The following is a 19819-nucleotide window of genomic DNA, read 5'->3' as shown; positions in this document are numbered from 1 at the left end:
GTGTTTATCATTTTGAATCATCCCACCTCAGCTTATGAAAGTCCTGAAATCTTTACTCCATCTATGTCATTAAGGTCAACTCTACTTTGAGGAGGCAGCTTTTCCTCAGTTGTCTTTTGAGTACCTTCCAACCTGAGGGGCTCACCTTCCAGCACTATACTAGACAACGTTCATCTGCTATTCATAGAGTTTTCACTGGCCAATTTTTTCAGAAGTAGACCACCAGGTCCTTCTTCCTAGTCTGTCTTAGTCTGAAAGCTCCACTGAAGCATGTTCACCATGGGTGACTCTGCTGGTATTTGAAATACCAGTGGCGGAGCTTCCAGCATCACAGCACCATGCAAGTCACCATAGTACGACAAACTGACAGAAGCGTGGGGAGAAGCCTATAAGGAAAAGAAATATCAAGACTCTATCTTCTCAAAATAAATTTGGATTGAAAAATCTGATAAATTTAAGAGCTTTGTGCTCCTGCAAATATTTGCCTTTCATCATCTAGGGCCTGAGATTTATCCCCTAGTATTCCACACTTCACGAAGACAGACCATCTGACTATTTCTGTATATGTGTGGGGTGAGGATATGGGATGGGGATCAAAATCAGAAAGAGAAACTGAGGCCGCAAAAGGGAACAAAAATTACCCATTATACACTCAGGGAATCAGTGAATTTCTGATCCCCCCATGTGCAAACCCCTCATGTCTTTCTCTCTACTATACCTCCTCCTTCAAACCATTCTGGGGTACTCTGGTATAACAGGCTCTTTTAAAGGAGTAAGATTCTTCTCACTCTAGCCCTACCATGAGGACAGCACACCAATTAAGAACTGCAGAGATTGCCATTAGAAAATCCAAAGCAAGACTTTTAAGCATATGCCAAAGTTAGACAATGTACTTCCCCATCCTGCCTAGGCACAAAAATCCTCTAACACTGCCATGTGTCATAGAATTTACAATGAATCATTTTTGCTCATGGAAAAGTAATTTCTTCCTATGGACTTCTGCAAAATTATGTTTTCTAGTTTTTTTTTTTTACTTTTAAATTGATTATGCACAAATACTAAGAACTAAATTTAGAGAAAGTCAGAAAAATGAATCCTATGGATTAATGGGTAGAAAAAATTGTGTCACAAGGAACCATGGTCATACTTGTTTTCATAGCATCTATATCTGAGTTAAAAAAAAAATGAATGAATGAAAAATCTAAGTTATACACATAAAATGCAAATATTTTTATTTTAATAATTAATTCCTCATAGAGGCCTCAAGCTTTCAAGAATAGCCACCATTAGTTTATCTTTCCCCTGAACCCTAAAGCTCCCTGTAGTGACCAAGAACATACTCCTACTGTGGGTACAGATAATAAACATTTTCTAAAGCTTCTTGCTTTTAATAGCACTTAGCAGCTTTCAAAGCATTTTCATAGAGATCTGACCATTTAAAAAAAAATCTGTAGGAAGTAGGAAGAAGAGGTAATCTTCCCCCATTTAATAGATAAGTAAACTGAGGTTCAGTGGGGCCAAGACTTGTACAAGTTCACATGGCTGGTAACGGGAACTAGAACTGAAGGCCTAGTCTTCTAACACCTAGGCCAGTGCTTTTCTGCTACACTATTTCGTATTCTATGGCAAACCACTCCATGGTTTAAAGTCAGAAAAGGCATGTGTCAGGGTTGTGTCCTTTCACCATACTGATTCCGTCTGTATGCTGAGCAAGTAGTCCAAGAAACTGGACTATATGAAGAAGAATGGGGCATCAGAATTGGAGGAAAACTCATTAACAACCTGCGTTATGCAGATGACACAACCTTCTTTGCTGAAAGTGAAGAGGACTTGAAGCACTTACTGATAAAGATCAAAGACCACAGCCTTCAGCATGGACTACACCTCAACCTAAAGAAAACAAAAACATTCATAACCAATAAGCAACATCATGATAAATGGAAAAAATGCTGAAGTTGTCAAGGATTTTATTTTACTTGGATCCACAATCAACACACATGGAAGCAGCAGTCAAGAAATCAAAAGACACATTGCATTGGGCAAATCTGCTGCAAAAGACTTCTTTAAAGTGTAAAAAAGCAAAGATGTCACCTTGAAGACTAAGATGCACATGACCCAAGCCATAGTGTTTTCAATCTCCTCATATTCTTGTGAAAGCTGGATGACAACTAAGGAAGACCAAATAATTGATTGACGCCTTTCAAGAATATTGACTATACAGTGCAATGTCAAAAGAATGAACAAATCCATCTTGGAAGAAGTACAACCAGAATGCTCCTTAGAAGCAAGGATAGTGTTATCAGGAGGGATCAGTGCCTGGAGAAGGACATCATGCTTGGTAAAGCAGAGGGACAGGGAAAAAGAGGAAGACCCTTAATGAGATGGATTGACACAGTGGCTGCAACACTGGACTCAAGCATAACAACATTTATTAGCATGGTGAAGGACCAGGCAGTGCTTTGTTCTGTTGTACATGAGGCCACTATGAGTCGGAACTGACTAGATGGCACCTAATGACAATACCAACATGACAATTATGTAAAATCATACACAAATACACTCATGGGCTGTATTGCCCTTTGCACCCTCATGGAAGCACTTTCAAGGGATCTATACAAATGATCCACCACCCATCTGTCACTTTGTCATACTGTGGTGTCTTGTGTGTTGCTACGATTTTAAGCTAGGCCACCAGTATTTCAAATAACAGCAGGGATTATCAGGGGCAGGGCCAAGATGGCGGACTAGGTGGACGCTACCGCGGATCCCTCTTGCAACAAAGACTCGGAAAAACAAGTGAATCGATCACATACATAACAATCTACGAACCCTGAACAACAAACACAGACTTAGAGATGGAGAACGAACAAATACAGGGAGGTAGCGATTGTTTTCAGAGCCTGGAGCCAGGGTACCAGTCAGCGGATTTTCTGGAAAAACTAGTTTCCCAGTGATGGCTCGGAGACAGCAGTCCATATCAAACCACATAAAGAAGCAGACCATGATAGCTTCTACAACCCTCCAAACGAAAGAATCAAAATCTTTCCCAAATGAAGATACAATCCTGGAATTATCAGATACAGAATATAAAAAACTAATTTACAGAATGCTTCAAGACATCACAAACGAAATAAGGCAAACTGCAGAAAAAGCCAAGGAACACACCGATAAAACTGTTGAAGAACTCAAAAAGATTATTCAAGAACATAGTGGAAAAATTAATAAGTTGCAAGAATCCATAGAGAGACAGCATGTAGAAATCCAAAAGATTAACAATAAAATTACAGAATTAGACAACGCAATAGGAAGTCAGAGGAGCAGACTCGAGCAATTAGAATGCAGACTGGGACATCTGGAGGACCAGGGAATCAACACCAATATAGCTGAAAAAAAAATCAGATAAAAGAATTTAAAAAAATGAAGAAACCCTAAGAATCATGTGGGACTCTATCAAGAAGGATAACTTGCGGGTGATTGGAGTCCCAGAACAGGGAGGGGGGACAGAAAACACAGAGGAAATAGTTGAAGAACTCCTGACACAAAACTTCCCTGACATCATGAAAGACGAAAGGATATCTATCCAGGATGCTCATCAAACCCCATTTAAGATTGATCCAAAAAGAAAAACACCAAAACATATTATCATCAAACTTACCAAAGCCAAAGATAAACAGAAAATTTTAAAAGCAGCCAGGGAGAAAAGAAAGGTTTCCTTCAAGGGAGAATCAATAAGAATAAGTTCAGACTACTCAGCAGAAACCATGCAGGCAAGAAGGGAATGGGACGACATATACAGAACACTGAAGGAGAAAAATTGCCAGCCAAGGATCATATATCCAGCAAAACTCTCTCTGAAATATGAAGGTGAAATTAAGATATTTACAGATAAACACAAGTTTAGAGAATTTGCAAAAACCAAACCAAAGCTACAAGAAATACTAAAGGATATTGTTTGGTCAGAAAACCAATAATATCAGATACCAGCACAATACAAGGTCACAAAACAGAATGTCCTGATATCAACTCAAATAGGGAAATCACAAAAACAAACAAATTAAGATTAATTAAAAATAATAATAATAATAATACACATAACAGGGAATCATGGAAGTCAATAGGTAAAAGATCACAATAATCAAAAAAAAAAGGACACATTGAACTGCCAGATGGAGAGTGATACAAGGCGATACAGAACAATACAAGTTAGATTTTTACTTAGAAAAATAGGGGTAAATAAAAAGGTAACCACAAAAAGGTATAACAACTCCATAACTCAAGATAAAAGCCAGGAAAAACGTAACGACTCAACTAGCATAAAGTCAAACACTATGAAAATGAGGATCTCACAATTTACTAAGAAAAACGTCTCAGCACAAAAAAGTATGCGGAAAAATGAAATTGCCAACAACACACGTGAAAAGGCATCAAAATGACAGCACTAAAAACTTATTTATCTATAATTACGCTGAATGTAAATGGACTAAATGCACCAATAAAGAGACAGAGAGTCACAGACTGGATAAAGAAACACGATCCATCTACATGCTGCCTACAAGAGACACACCTTAGACTTAGAGACACAAACAAACTAAAACTCAAAGGATGGAAAAAATATATCAAGCAAACAATAAGCAAAAAAGAAGAGGAGTAGCAATATTAATTTCTGACAAAATAGACTTTAGACTTAAATCCACCACAAAGGATGAAGAAGGACACTATATAATGATAAAAGGGACAATTGATCAGGAAGACATAACCATATTAAATATTTATGCACCCAATGACAGGGCTGCAAGATACATAAATCAAATTTTAACAGAATTGAAAAGTGAGATAGACACCTCCACAATTATAGTAGGTGACTTCAACACACCACTTTCGGAGAAGGACAGGACATCCAGTAAGAAGCTCAATAGAAACACGGAAGACCTACTTACAACAATCAACCAACTTGACCTCATTGACTTATACAGAACTCTCCACCCAACTGCTGCAAAGTATACTTTTTTTTCTAGTGCACATGGAACATTCTCTAGAATAGACCACATATTAGGTCATAAAACAAACCTTTGCAGAGTCCAAAACATCGAAATATTACAAAGCATCTTCTCAGACCACAAGGCAATAAAACTAGAAATCAATAACAGAAAAACTAGGGAAAAGAAATCAAATACTTGGAAAATGAACAATACCATACCCTCCTGAAAAAAGACTGGGTTATAGAAGACATCAAGGAGAGAATAAGGAAATTCATAGAATGCAACGAGAATGAAAATACTTCCTATCAAAACCTCTGGGACACAGCAAAAGCAGTGCTCAGAGGCCAATTTATGTCGATAAATGCACACATACGAAAAGAAGAAAGAGCCAAAAGCAGAGAACTGTCCCTACAACTTGAACAAATAGAAAGTGAGCAACAAAAGAACCCATCAGGCACCAGAAGAAAACAAATAATAAAAGTTAGAGCTGAACTAAATGAATTAGAGAACAGAAAAACAATTGAAAGAATTAACTTGAAAGAATTAACAAAGCCAAAAGCTGGTTCTTTGAAAAAATTAACAAAATTGATAAACCATTGGCTAGACTGACTAAAGAAATACAGGAAAGGAAACAAATAACCCAAATAAAAAACAAGAAGGACCACATCACAACAGAACCAAATGAAATTAAAACAATCATTTCAGATTACTACGAAAAATTGTACTCTAACAAATTTGAAAACCTAGAAGAAATGGATGAATTCTTGGAAAAACACTACCTACCTAAACTAACACATTCAGAAGTAGAACAACTAAATAGACCCATAACAAAAAAAGAGATTGAAACGGTAATCAAAAAACTTCCAACAAAAAAAAGCCCTGGCCTGGACGGCTTCACTGCAGAGTTCTACCAAACTTTCAGAGAAGACTTAACACCACTACTACTGAAGGTATTTCAAAGCATAGAAAATGACGGAATACTACCCAACTCATTCTATGAAGCCACCATCTCCCTGATACCAAAACCAGGTAAAGACATTACAAAAAAAGAAAATTACAGACCTATATCCCTCATGAACATAGATGCAAAAATCCTCAACAAAATTCTAGCCAATAGAATCCAACAACACATCAAAAAAATAATTCACCCTGATCAAGTGGGATTTATACCAGGTATGCAAGGCTGGTTTAATATCAGAAAAACCATTAATGTAATCCATCACATAAATAAAACAAAAGATAAAAACCACATGATCTTATCAATTGATGCAGAAAAGGCATTTGACAAAGTCCAACACCCATTTATGATAAAAACTGTTACCAGAATAGGAATTGAAGGAAAATTCCTCAACATAATAAAGGGCATCTATGCAAAGCCAACAGCCAATATCACTCTAAATGGAGAGAACCTGAAAGCATTTCCCTTGAGAACGGGAACCAGACAAGGATGCCCTTTATCACCGCTCTTATTCAACATCGTACTTGAAGTCCTAGCCATGGCAATTAGGCTAGACAAAGAAATAAAGGGTATCCGGATTGGCAAGGAGGAAGTAAAGTTATCACTATTTGCAGATGACATGATCTTATACACAGAAAACCCTAAGAAATCCTCCAGAAAACTACTGAAACTAATAGAAGAGTTTGGCAGAGTCTCAGGTTATAAAATAAACATACAAAAATCACTTGGATTCCTCTACATCAACAAAAAGAACATCGAAGAGGAAATAACCAAATCAATACCATTCACGGTAGCCCCCAAGAAGATAAAATACTTAGGAATAAATCTTACCAAGGATGTAAAAGACCTATACAAAGAAAACTACAAAGCTCTACTACAAGAAATTCAAAACGACACACTTAAGTGGAAAAACATACCTTGCTCATGGATAGGAAGACTTAACATAGTAAAAATGTCTATTCTACCAAAAGCCATCTATACATATAACGCACTTCCGATCCAAATTCCAATGTCATATTTTAAGGGGATAGAGAAACAAATCACCAATTTCATATGGAAGGGAAAGAACCCCCAGATAAGCAAAGCATTACTGAAAAAGAAGAAGAAAGTGGGAGGCCTCACTCTACCTGATTGCAGAACCTATTATACAGCCACAGTAGTCAAAACAGCCTGGTACTGGTACAACAACAGGCACATAGACCAATGGAACAGAATTGAGAACCCAGATATAAATCCATCCATGTATGAGCAGCTGATATTTCACAAAAGACCAGTGTCAGTTAATTGGGGAAAAGATAGTCTTTTTAACAAATGGTGCTGGCATAACTGGATATCCATTTGCAAAAAAATGAAACAGGACCCATACCTCACACCATGCACAAAAACTAACTCCAAGTGGATCAAAGACCTAAACATAAAGACTAAAACAATAAAGATCATGGAAGAAAAAATAGGGACAACCCTAGGAGCCCTAATACAAGGCATAAACAGAATACAAAACATTACCAAAAATGATGAAGAGAAACCCGATAACTGGGAGCTCCTAAAAATCAAACACCTATGCTCATCTAAAGACTTCACCAAAAGAATAAAAAGACCACCTACAGACTGGGAAAGAATTTTCAGCTATGACATCTCCGACCAGCGCCTGATCTCTAAAATCTACATGATTCTGTCAAAACTCAACCACAAAAAGACAAACAACCCAATCAAGAAGCGGGCAAAGGATAGGAACACACATTTCACTAAAGAAGATATTCAGGCAGCCAACAGATACATGAGAAAATGCTCTCGATCATTAGCCATTAGAGAAATGCAAATTAAAACTACGATGAGATTCCATCTCACACCAACAAGGCTGGCATTAATCCAAAAAACACAAAATAATAAATGTTGGAGAGGCTGCGGAGAGATTGGAACTCTTATACACTGCTGGTGGGAATGTAAAATGGTACAACCACTTTGGAAATCTATCTGGCGTTATCTTAAACAGTTAGACATAGCTGGTGGGAATGTAAAATGGTACAACCACTTTGGAAATCTATCTGGCATTATCTTAAACAGTTAGACATAGAACTACCATACAACCCAGAAATCCCACTCCTCGGAATATACCCTAGAGAAACAAGAGCCTTCACACAAACAGATATATGCACACCCATGTTTATTGCAGCTCTGTTTACAATAGCAAAAAGCTGGAAGCAACCAAGGTGTCCATCAACGGATGAATGGGTAAATAAATTGTGGTATATTCACACAATGGAATACTACGCATCGATAAAGAACAGTGACGAATCTCTGAAACATTTCATAACATGGAGGAACCTGGAAGGCATTATGCTGAGAGAAATTAGTCAGAGGCAAAAGGACAAATATTGTATAAGACCACTATTATAAGATCTTGAGAAATAGTAAAAACTGAGAAGAACACATACTTTTGTGATTACGAAGGGGGGAGGGAGGGAGGGAGGGAGGGAGGGAGAGGGTTTTTTACTGATTAATCAGTAGATAAGAACTGCTTTGGGTGAAGGGAAAGACAACACTCAATACATGGAAGGTCAGCTCAATTGGACTGGACCAAAAGCAAAGAAGTTTCCAGGATAAAATGAATGCTTCAAAGGTCAGCGGAGCAGGGGCGGGGGTCTGGGGAACATGATTTGAGGGGACTTCTAAGTCAATTGGCAAAATAATTCTAGTATGAAAACATTCTGCATCCCACTTTGAAATGTGGCATCTGGGGCCTTAAATGCTAACAAGCGGCCATCTAAGATGCATCAATTGGTCTGAACCCACCTGGAGCAAAGGAAAATGAAGAACACCAAGGTCACACGACAACTAGGAGCCCAAGAGACAGAAAGGGCCACATGAACCAAAGACCTACATCATCCTGAGACCAGAAGAACTAGTTGGTACCCGGCCACGATCGATGTCTGCCCTGTCAGGGAGCACAACAGAGAACTCCTGAGGGAACAGGAGATCAGTGGGATGCAGACCCCAAATTCTCATAAAAAGACCAAACTTAATGGTCTGACTGAGACTAGAGGAATCCCGGCAGCCATGCTTCCCAGACCTTCTGTCGGCACAGGACGGGAACCATCCCCGAAGACAACTCATCAGACATGAAAGGGATTGGTCAGCGGGTGGGAGAGAGATGCTGATGAAGAGTGAGCTAATTTTATCAGGTGGACACTTGAGATTGTGTTGGCATCTCCTGTCTGGAGGGGGGATGGGAGGATAGAGAGAGAGGGAAGCCGGCAAAATCGTCACGAAAGGAGAGACTGAAAGGGCTGACTCAAGAGGGGGAGAGCAAGTGGGAGTAGGGAGTAAGATGTATGTAAACTTATATGTGACAGACTGATTGGATTTGTAAACGTTCACTTGAAGCTTAATAAAAGTTAATAAAAAAAATAAATAACATCAGAGTCACTCATCGTGAACAGGTTTCAGTGGAGCTTCCAGACTAACACATACTAGGAAGAAAGACCTGGTAATCTATTTTCAAAACTTAACCAATGAAAATCCTATGAATCAGAACAGAATATTTTTCAATATAATCCTGGTTGATGAGCTCCCTAGTTGGAAGGTGCTCAAAATATGCAGCAGCAACAGAAATGGAGTTGAGCATACTAACAATCATGAAGATGGCACAGGACCAGACAACATTTCATTCTGTTGTACATGGGGTCACCATAAGTTGGAGCCAACTCTACAGCAACTAAAAACAACTAGTAAGAGTGACTCTTAAATTTTAGGTAATCCCTTTGAGAATATGATGACACTCACGGGCCCATACTTACATTTTTTTCCATGCAATACCGGGAAATTCATAGATCACCCTTTCAGATGCTTACTGACCCTCTTATACTCGATGGACACAAAGCTAAGAACTCATCAACACCTGTTGGATATAATCTTAAGATGTCAAGAATCCAAGGAATATGAACTTTTAAATTCTTTTACTTTTCCCCTTAATTACGATGTTTTCTATGCGTATCCAGTTATCTCTTTAGTCCATTGTTCAGAGTATTTAAAATGATTGAACAAATTAGTATATATTTGTTAACATTTAAGGAAAATCCTATGAATATTGGCATCAAGGCATTCTAGCATTCCCACAGGCATGCCTGGGATTAGCAGCAAACTGAGATGTTTCTAGGAACGTAGCAATTTGGAAGCATTTTTTCAAATGTAAGAGCATACCACAGTCTCACCAGCTGGCTCTGTGGAGAGCCTGAAGGAACAGCACAGTGAATATAGGACTGGCTTTTTTCAGTGAACAAAAACCAGTTGTTTTTAGGTGCCATCAAGTCAGTTCTGACTAATAGAGACCCTAAGTACAACAAAGCAAAACACTGCCTGAACCTGCTCCATCCTTATGAGCTTGAGTCTATTGTTGCAGCCACTGTGTCATTTCATCTCATTGAGGGTCTTCCTCTTTTCCACTGACCCTCTGCTTTACAAAGCGTGATGTCCTTTTCCAGGGACTGGTCCAGTGCAGCTCACTAATACCTAGGATATCAACGTTTATGTGGTCCATTTCATTTTTGACAACTTCCAATTTTCCTAGATTCGTACTTCTTTCACTTCATGTTCCAATTATTAAAACCAGCACTGCCTCTAAATTCTTATCTCTTTTCATCCTGGTATTTCCAATGGCTTTAGAAAAGTCTGAATGAACAGTGATGGCTAGTAGTTCATATAAGTCTCTCCCACATAATCCCCCAGGGGATAGGAACAATGTCTATATTGTTCTGTTGCATTCCCAACACTCAACATAGCCCCTGGCACCAGTGCACACTCAACAAATATTTGATGAACAAAATAATTTGATGGTTCTCATCGCATCATCACCTCTGAGACCCTGTTCACTCCCCTCCTAACTAATCAGTGACCTCTGGTTACCTGGGACATTGCCCTAGAAAACGCCACACAGGTAACCTCAGGTTCTGAATTCTTGGGTGCTCTTATGAAAGTTCTGCTCTCTGTTCTGTGATCCACTCCTACAGCCTAGATTGGGTGGCAAACAAACCCAAGCAGTGACTACAGCTTCCTCCCTTAGCTCTCCCAGAAAGGGCTTCATAGCTTAAAAGGGATCTATCAAAATTTGAATAAAAAGGATTCTAATGGCTAGAAGAACATTCAGCCAACAAGGCCAATTATTAAGGCTTTGTCTGAGTTAGGAAGGCCTTTTTGGATCATCTCAGAGACCATCTATATGCATCATGCCCTTCCATGCCTCTCAGCTTTTATCATGTAACTTTTCTCACTTCTCACTGACCAGGGCCGCCTAGTGAAATGCTACCTCAAGTGTCTTCTCTAGCTTTCCTGGTTATCGACTCCCCCCTGTTTCTATAGCAGAGTTTATACCTTTATGAGTGTCCTGTGATACTATTGTGATTTTATATGTTCTTGTCTCTCCCATTGTCCCCATACACAGTAAGCCAACAACAACGGCAGGAGTTGCTGAATTCGATAATGAATTACAGATCCCACTCACCAGCTTACTTTGCTTACCTTGATTCTGGCAAATCCACTTCTCTCAGCATTTATTGGCAACTTCCACATGAAAGCACAGGGACTTCTCGATGAAGAATTAAGTTCTGAGACACCACCACGCTACGATTTCAGGCACAGTTCTGAGACACCACCACTCACCAATCTTTTCACCCATAGCGGTCTTCTTTTTCCAATTGCCCTATTGGATATCATATTTAATCAAAGTTTCCCAGGTATTTAAGCACTACTTTCATAATTTTTGTCATAGCCAAGTAGCACGTGAACTAATATTTACTGAATATCTTTCTTTACTCATTTTTGTTTTGTAAGTAATAGCCATGAAATGTTAGATTTGATGCACTAGTTGTTTTTTCCTAGAACACACTAAAATAAACACAAATTTATTAAAAAATTTGAAACATTGTATTAAAATGAACTCATAACTATTAAAATAAAATAAACAACATTGCCTATGTATCCATGAAAATTGCCTCAAGGGCCATTAGTGGTATGCCTTCTCCATTTGAATCCTCTTCTAAGCCTTTTCTACTCAACCTGTGCCTTCTACTCAAACCCCCTTCATTCTCAAAAGACTACTTCAATTCTACACTCTTGAACCAAGAGGGTTCATCAGACTTAAATTACCTCAACTTTCTTGTCTTATCTTCCCACTCCATATACACACCTGGAAGCATACCTGCCTCTGTTCCCATCCTTGCCTCTTCCTGCTATGGTCTCAGAAAAGGAGGTGATCTTCCTTCTGTTCAAGAAATGCCCATGCACTTGTGCTCTGAAGCCCATCTCAATCCATTGCCTCAAGGATTCTACTTCACCAATTAACTTCTTACTTGTATTTTTCTTAATCATTTTAAATTGGGAAATACATCATACACATAAATGTATGTAAAAGTATCTAGTTTAAACAGTAATATAAAACAATGACATGCATGCCCATCACCCAGGTTAATATAGAGCATTATTGGTACCTTGAAGCATGCTTTGTACAGCACTCTACTGCATCTCTCTCCCTCCCACTCAAGAGTAACTTCTGTCCTTTGTTTATAATTTTAATACTTATGTATGTAGAAGTAACAACATATTGTTTAATTGCTGCTGAGTTTTAAATTGTATATAAATAGCATCATTGTGATTATATTGTGACTCATTTCTCTTACTCGATGTTATGCTTTTGAGATTTATCCATTTGAGTGTGTGTAGCAGTAGTTCCTTTATTTTCACTTCTGATAAGTATTCCATTTCATGACTAATCTACAAGATTCTCTCATTTTTATTCCTGTAGAATATTCCATTAGATTACTAATTCATCATTTATCATGTTACTGTCGTTGGATAGTTGACTATTTTCAGCTTTTTGTGACTATAAGCAAAACTATTACAGACATTCTTATAATTATGTCCTGCTGCTCTTATGAGTGACTTTCAAAAAATTTCTAACTCAACTCACAATAAGAAATATATTTTACAACACAGCCCAAAAAGATTAGCAAAACAATTCAAAATCTTACTATTAGCATCCAAAATGATTAGCAAAACAATATATAACCTTATTATTGGCAATGCATTCTGATATTTTCTATTTCTATTCTGTTCTGCTCAATTACATCATATTTTATTCTACCACTACTAGTTGCCATTGAGTCAGTTCCTACTCATGGTAACCTCACGTTTCAAAGTAGAACTGTGTTCCATAGGGTTTTCAATGGCTGTGACCTTCCGGAAGTAAATTTCTTCTGAGGGGTCTTCGGGTAGGTTCAAAGCGCCAACCTTTCAGTTAGTAGCCCAGTGCTGAACTATCTGCAACACCTAGTGCATTAGAAAAAAAAAAACCTTGTTTACCCCTAGTGTGACCTGACCGCAATCAAGAAAAAGTAAAAACTGCTTTGGGAGTAACATTGCTGGGTTATGGAGAATGTGTTTGTTTTAACTTTTGTAGGTGGCGTGGTGGTTAAGTGCTACAGCTGCTAACCAAGAGGTCGGCAGTTTGAATCCACCAGGCGCTCCTTGGAAACTATATGGGGCAGTTCTACTCTGTCCTATAGGGTCACTATGAGTCCGAATCGACTCGACGGCAGTGGGTTTTTTTTTTTTTTTTTAGGTAATGATAAACAAAAGATTAGCACCAAAAAAGTGTAAAGAACTTTTAGGACTATATAAGATGTAGACAACCTAATAGAAAAATGCTGTAAATATATTAACAAGCATTTCACGGAAGAAAAAGCACAAAGAACCCAAAAACATGGAGAGATGATTAGTCTCATAAGTAACTATGGAAATGCAAATTAAAACCACAACAAGATAGTGTAAAATACTAACAAATTTGAAAAAAACAAGAAGTTCTTTTATTACTAAATTGGCAAGACTATGGAGCATCGTAACTTACATGTTTTTTTGGTGGGAGTATAAATCGAATTCTTCTGGAACATGTTTTATCATTACCTAGGAAAGTTAAAACATGCACATACTCTTTTGTTGGAGCCCTGGTGGCAAAGTGGTTAAGCATTCACTGTTAACTGAAACGTCGGGAGTTGGAACCCACCACCCAAGGAAAGGGCAGTCTGTTTCAGTAAAGATTACTGCCTTGGAAACCCTACAGGGCAGTTCTACTCTGTCTTATGGGGTCATTAGGAGTCAGAATCAGCTCAATAGCAATAGGTTTGATTCTGAGTTTTTTAACCCTTTATTGAAAATGATTTGCAAATATCATCTCCCACTTCATGTCTTGTCTTTTGACTTTATTGAGTTTTTTGATGAAGTCATTTAGTTTAATTTATCAATCTTTTTCTCTATGGTTTGCAGTTGTTTTTTTTTTTTTCACTTGTTTGTTAATGTCTAAGGACTCCCTCCATATTAAGAAGTTGTATTCTACTGTAAGCCAAAAACCAAACCCATTGCCATCGAGTCGATTCCAATTCATAACAACCCTGTAGTAGAACTGCCCCATAGGGTTTCCAAGGAGTGCCTCGTGGATTCCAACTGCTGAGCAGTCGAACTCTTAACCACTATGCCACCAGGGGTTCCCATATTCTACTATAAAAAAAAAAAAAAACTATACAGACCTTTAAAAGCTTGTGCTTATGTTTTCACATTTAAGTCTTTCATTCACCAAAACTTGATTTTTTTGTGTATGGTGCAGGGTACGGCTCAATTTCTTTTGTATTCTTTAATCTACGTGGGTCATTCCAGGATCATTTATTAAATTTTCTTTAGAACCTTAGGGTAATTCTTTGAGCCCTGATTTAGAGCTGATTTCCTTCAGAAAGCCTTTGTGTTTGCTTATGTCAGTGACTTGGAAACACTATTAGTTAAGGACCACTTGAAAATTGAATTCTTCACTTGAGTTGTAAGAACAAATGTGTAGTTACAGATTTTCAGGAAAAATTTCTCCTCCTTCTCTGAGCACCACAGTTGAGAAAGGAAAAGTTTCTTTCCCGTTCTGCTTTGCAAGGTTTATGTCTTTTTCCCCTTTATACTGAGTCCTTACCCTTTGGGGTCCAGCTTTATGCATGCTTCTTTTATTGCAAATGCTAAATAGACAGGATCTGGGTGTTATATTTTGTCCCACACACTCCATACAGCCATCAAAAGTGAAACTCGGCATCTCTAGGTTCAGGAACCCTCAGAACAAAGGCCAGATTTGGTGCTGGATTATCTCTCATGGTTCCTTCTTTCATATTGTTTTAGGTGTCTGTGTTGTTGTTGTTATGTTTCATCAAGCTGGTTCCAACTCATAGCAACTCTGTGTACAACAGAATGAAACACTGCCTGGCACTGCACCTTCCTCACAATCGTTGCTATATTTGAGGTCATTGTTGCAGCCACTGTGTGAATCTACCTCGTTGGGGGTCTTCCTCTTTTTCACGAACCCTCTAATTTACCAAGCATGATGTCCTTCTCCAGGGACTGGTTCCTCCTGATGACATGTCCAAAGTACAGGAGACAAAGTCTCGCCATCCTAACTTTTAAGGAACATTCTGGCTGTACTTCTTCCAAGACAGGTTTGTTTGTTTTACTGGAAGTCCATGGTATATTTGATATTCTTTGCCAACACCATAACTCAGAGGCTTAGGTCTTCCTTATTCATTGTCCAGCTTTTTCATGCTTATAAGTTGATTGAAAATATCACAGCTTGGGTCAGGCACACCTTAGCCCTCAAAGTGACACCTTTGCTTTTCAACACTTTAAAGAGGCCTTTTGCAGCAGGTTTGCCCAGTGCAATGTGTCATTTGATTTCTTAATTGTTACTTCTATAGGTGTTGATTTAGGATCCAAGTAAAATGAAACCCTTGACAGCTTCAAACTTTTCTCACTTTATTGTGATGTTGCTTATCGGTCCAGTTATGAGAACTCTGTTCTCTCTGTGTTGAGGTGTAATCCACACTGAAGGCTGTGGTCTTTGATCTTCATCAGTAAGTGCTTCAAGTCCTCTTCACTTTCAGCAAGCAACTTTTTGCCATTTGCATGTCACAGGTTGTTAATGAGTTTTCCTCCAATATTGATGCCATGATCTTCATATAGTCCAGTTTCTCGGATTATTTGCTCAGCATACAGATTGAATAAGTATGGTGAAATGATACAACCTTGATGCACACCTTTCCTGATTTTACACCAAGTAGAATTCCCTTGTTCTGTTTGAACAACTGCCTCTTGGTCTACGTATAGGTTTCCCATGAGCACAATTAAGTGTTCTGGAATTCCCATTCGTTGCGATGTTATACATAACTTGTTATCATCCACACAGTCAAATGCCTTTGCATAGTCAATAAAACACAGGTCTGTCTGGATTCTCTGCTTTCAGCCAGGATCCATCTGACATCAGCAATGACATCCCTCGTTCCATGTTCTTTTCTGAATCTGACTTGAATTTCTAGCAGTTCTCTGTCAATGTAGTGCTACAGCCACTTTTGGATTATCTTCAGCAGAATTTTACTTGTGCATGATAGCAATGATAATTTCAATAATTTCCACATTCTGTTGGATCACCTTTCTTTGGAATAGGCACATTTGTGGATCTCTACCCATCGGTTGGCCAAGTACCTGCCTTCCAAATTTCTTGGCATAGACAAGCAAGCACTTCCAGTGCTGTATCCATTTGTTGAAACATTTCAGCTGGTATTCCATCAACTTCTGGAGGCTCGTTTTTAGCCAATGCCTTCAGTGCTGCTTGGATTTCTCTCTTCAAACCATTGGTTCTGGATCATATGCTACCTCCTGAAATGTTGAACGTCGTCCAGTTCTTTTTGGTACAGTGACTCTGTGTTTCCTTATATCCTCTTTAATGCTTCCTGTGTCATTCAATTTTTTGCCTATAGAATCCTTAAATATTGCAACTTGAGTCTTGAATTTTTTCTTCAGTTCTTTCAGCTTAAGAAATGCAGAGCGCGTTCTTCCCTTTTGGTTTTCTAACTGCAGATCTTTGCACATTTCATTATAATACTTTAGTTTGTCTTCTCAACTGCCCCTTTGTTCGGCACTTCTACTTCATCATTTCTTCCATTTGTTTTAGCTACTCTATGTTCAAGAGCAAGATTCAGAGTCTCTTCTGACATCCATTTTGGTCTTTTCTTTTTTCCTGTCTTTTACATGCCCTTTTGCTCTCTTCATGTATGGTGTCTTTGATGACATTCTATACCTCATCTGATCTTCAGTCATTAGTATTAAATGCATCAAATCTATTCTCAAGATGGTCTCTAAATTCAGACAGGATATACTCAAGGTCATACTTTGGCTTCTCGTGGATTTGCTCTAATTTTCTTCAGCTTCAACTAGAACTTCCATATGAGCAACTGATGGTCTGTTCTGCAGTTGGCCCCTGGCCTTGCTCTGACTGATGATACTGAGCTTCTCTATCATCTCTTTCCACAGAAGTAGTTGATTTTATTCCTCTGTATTCTGTCTGTCTAGGTGGAAGTATATAATCGCCATTTATGTTGTTGTAAAAAGACATTTGCAATGAAGAAGTCATTGGTCTTGCAAAATTCTGTCATCCAATCTCCCACCTCATTTCTATCATCAAAGCCGTATTTTTCAATTACTGATCCTTCTTTTTGGAATGAAAACTTTCAGGCATCTGTAGAGTCCTTAATTTCATAGCAGTTCAGCAATTTCTTTCAAAGTTTCACTCCTGAATTTTAACTGCTTCTGTTTCAAGATGTCTATTCTGCCGTGCTGATGGAATCAAGGCTCTCATTTGTATCTTCAGCCTCTTCTTTTCTTCTGGCTACTTCTTACTAGCCAATAATATCTATCATCCTTAAAAACCACTCGTTTAACCCTGGATTCTCTTTTTTTGGCTATACCCCTTTCTGGCACTAGTCTTTGTCTCTACTTTCTAATCTTTAATTCATATCCTAATCCATGGCAGTCTGTATCTGCCCTCACCTCTCCACCGAAACTGGTCTTTTGAAAGCCAACAATGATGACCTCCACCTATCTAATCCAACAGACATTTCTTATTTCTCTTATTTGAGCAATTCATAATATCTGACGCTTTTGATTACCCCCTCCATCATGAAATTCTTTTCTCCTTTTTCTTTCACATTATTCTTTCCGATCCTACTTCTGCCTCCCCAGCCATTCCGTGTCACTGTATCCTCTTCCTCTATTTCTTTCTTTTCAGTGATCTGAAAAGTTTTTCCCTTGAGTTTCCCTTTGTGGCATCATCTTTCACCAAGCCTCATGAACCATACATTACTAATTGGCAATCCCAAAACTATTGCCCTTCCCTCCTGGGTAAAGATCTCCAGTTTTTATCTGGACACAGTCTTGCCCAGAATGACTCATTTTCCAGGCTTCCTAGTATTTAAATAGGTCTAGGTGACTATGTTCTGGCTAATGATGTAAAAGTGTTTTATGAGATTTCCAGGAAGACTACTTAAAGAGAGCTCATTCAGCTTGAAGGGGCTTCTCTTTGTGCTTTTGTCTTTCCTCCCTCTTCTGTCCTGCAACATAGACATGATGACTGGAGCTCCAGCATCTATCTTGGAACAAGAGGAGACTTTAAGGTTGGAAGCTACGCACTAGAAGAACAAGGCAGAGAAACAGGAGCATGGGTTCCTCTGTTATTCTGAGGTGTAGAGTAGAGAGGTTTGTTACAAATAGCAAAGTCTAGCCCTTAACTCATATATTTCCGAAATCTGAAACTTCAATCATCCTAGTTTCTTTTCTCCTCTTATCGCTCACATCAAACAAATCCTGCTGATTTTTGACTTCCAACTATCTGCCAAATCTCCTCTCAACTCTTAGTTAACACTACCTGAGTCTAAGTTCTGGGATTTTTTAGAGTCTAAGTTCTGGGCCTCAACATTTTTTTGCTTAGGCTACCATGGTACCCTCCTAAAGGGTCTTTCTCTCTCTAACCCCTCTCTAATCCACTCTCCACATTGTGGTTGAAAGGTGTTTTCCAAGACATGAGCATGTCATGTTTCTCAACATTTAAAACCCTGCATAGGTTCTTCTTTCCCTATAAAATAAAGTCCAAGGTCTTTTATTATTGCTTCCTTGGCCCTTCACAGACACTTACCTTTTTCTTCTTCCCTTCCATTTCAAACTCTACTGCAGTACTATGTGCTATACAATGTGTTTAGAATTATCTAAATGTACCCTATGGTTTCGTGCCCCTGTGCCTTTGCCCATGTTGCTTGCTTTCTCTGGGATGCGTTTCCTCTTTTGCCCACATGGTTAACTTTGTTTTGTCCTTTAAATTCTAATTCATTTATTTAGTCATCCAACCAGTCTTCCTTGACACCCTCTATCCCTCCCCTATACTTCCTCCTTTCTGCCATCTCTGTATTTTATACATATTTCTATTACTGAATTTATTACATAATAACTTTTGTTTGGATTTCCTTCCCTTCTACACAGTGAGCTATGAGGATGGGGAAAGTACCCTACTGACCTCTGTTGCCCAAAACATAGTACAGTGGAGTTCCTAGCTGTTCTGGACGGAAGTGTGTTCCAAAAAATACGTGTTGTAAATCCCAACCCCTATACCTGTAAATGTAATCTCATTTGGGAATAGGACTTTCTTTGTTATGTTGATGAAGTCATAACAGTGTTGTTGTTGTTGTCAGCTGCCATGTCTTTTGCAGCAGATAGCAGTGTAGGATGTGTCTAAAACCAGTCACTTTTGAGATATAAAAAGAATAGATTAGGCACAGAACCAAGGAAGCACAGGTAGGGGAAGACAGGTGCCACTCACCACATGAAGATCGCCAAGGAACTGAGGAACAGAAGCTAAAAAGGGACAAGGACTTGCCTCTAGAACCAACAGAGAGAGTAAGCCTTCTTCTAGAGCCAGCCGGTGCCCTGAATTCATACTTTTAGTCTCCTAAACTGTGAAAGGATAAATTTCTGTTCATTAAAGCCA

This window comes from Loxodonta africana, chromosome 7 (assembly GCF_030014295.1).
Source record: "Loxodonta africana isolate mLoxAfr1 chromosome 7, mLoxAfr1.hap2, whole genome shotgun sequence".
NCBI lineage: Eukaryota > Metazoa > Chordata > Mammalia > Proboscidea > Elephantidae > Loxodonta > Loxodonta africana.
The sequence above is the reverse complement of the archived record's forward strand: the minus strand, read 5'-3'. Positions refer to the sequence as shown.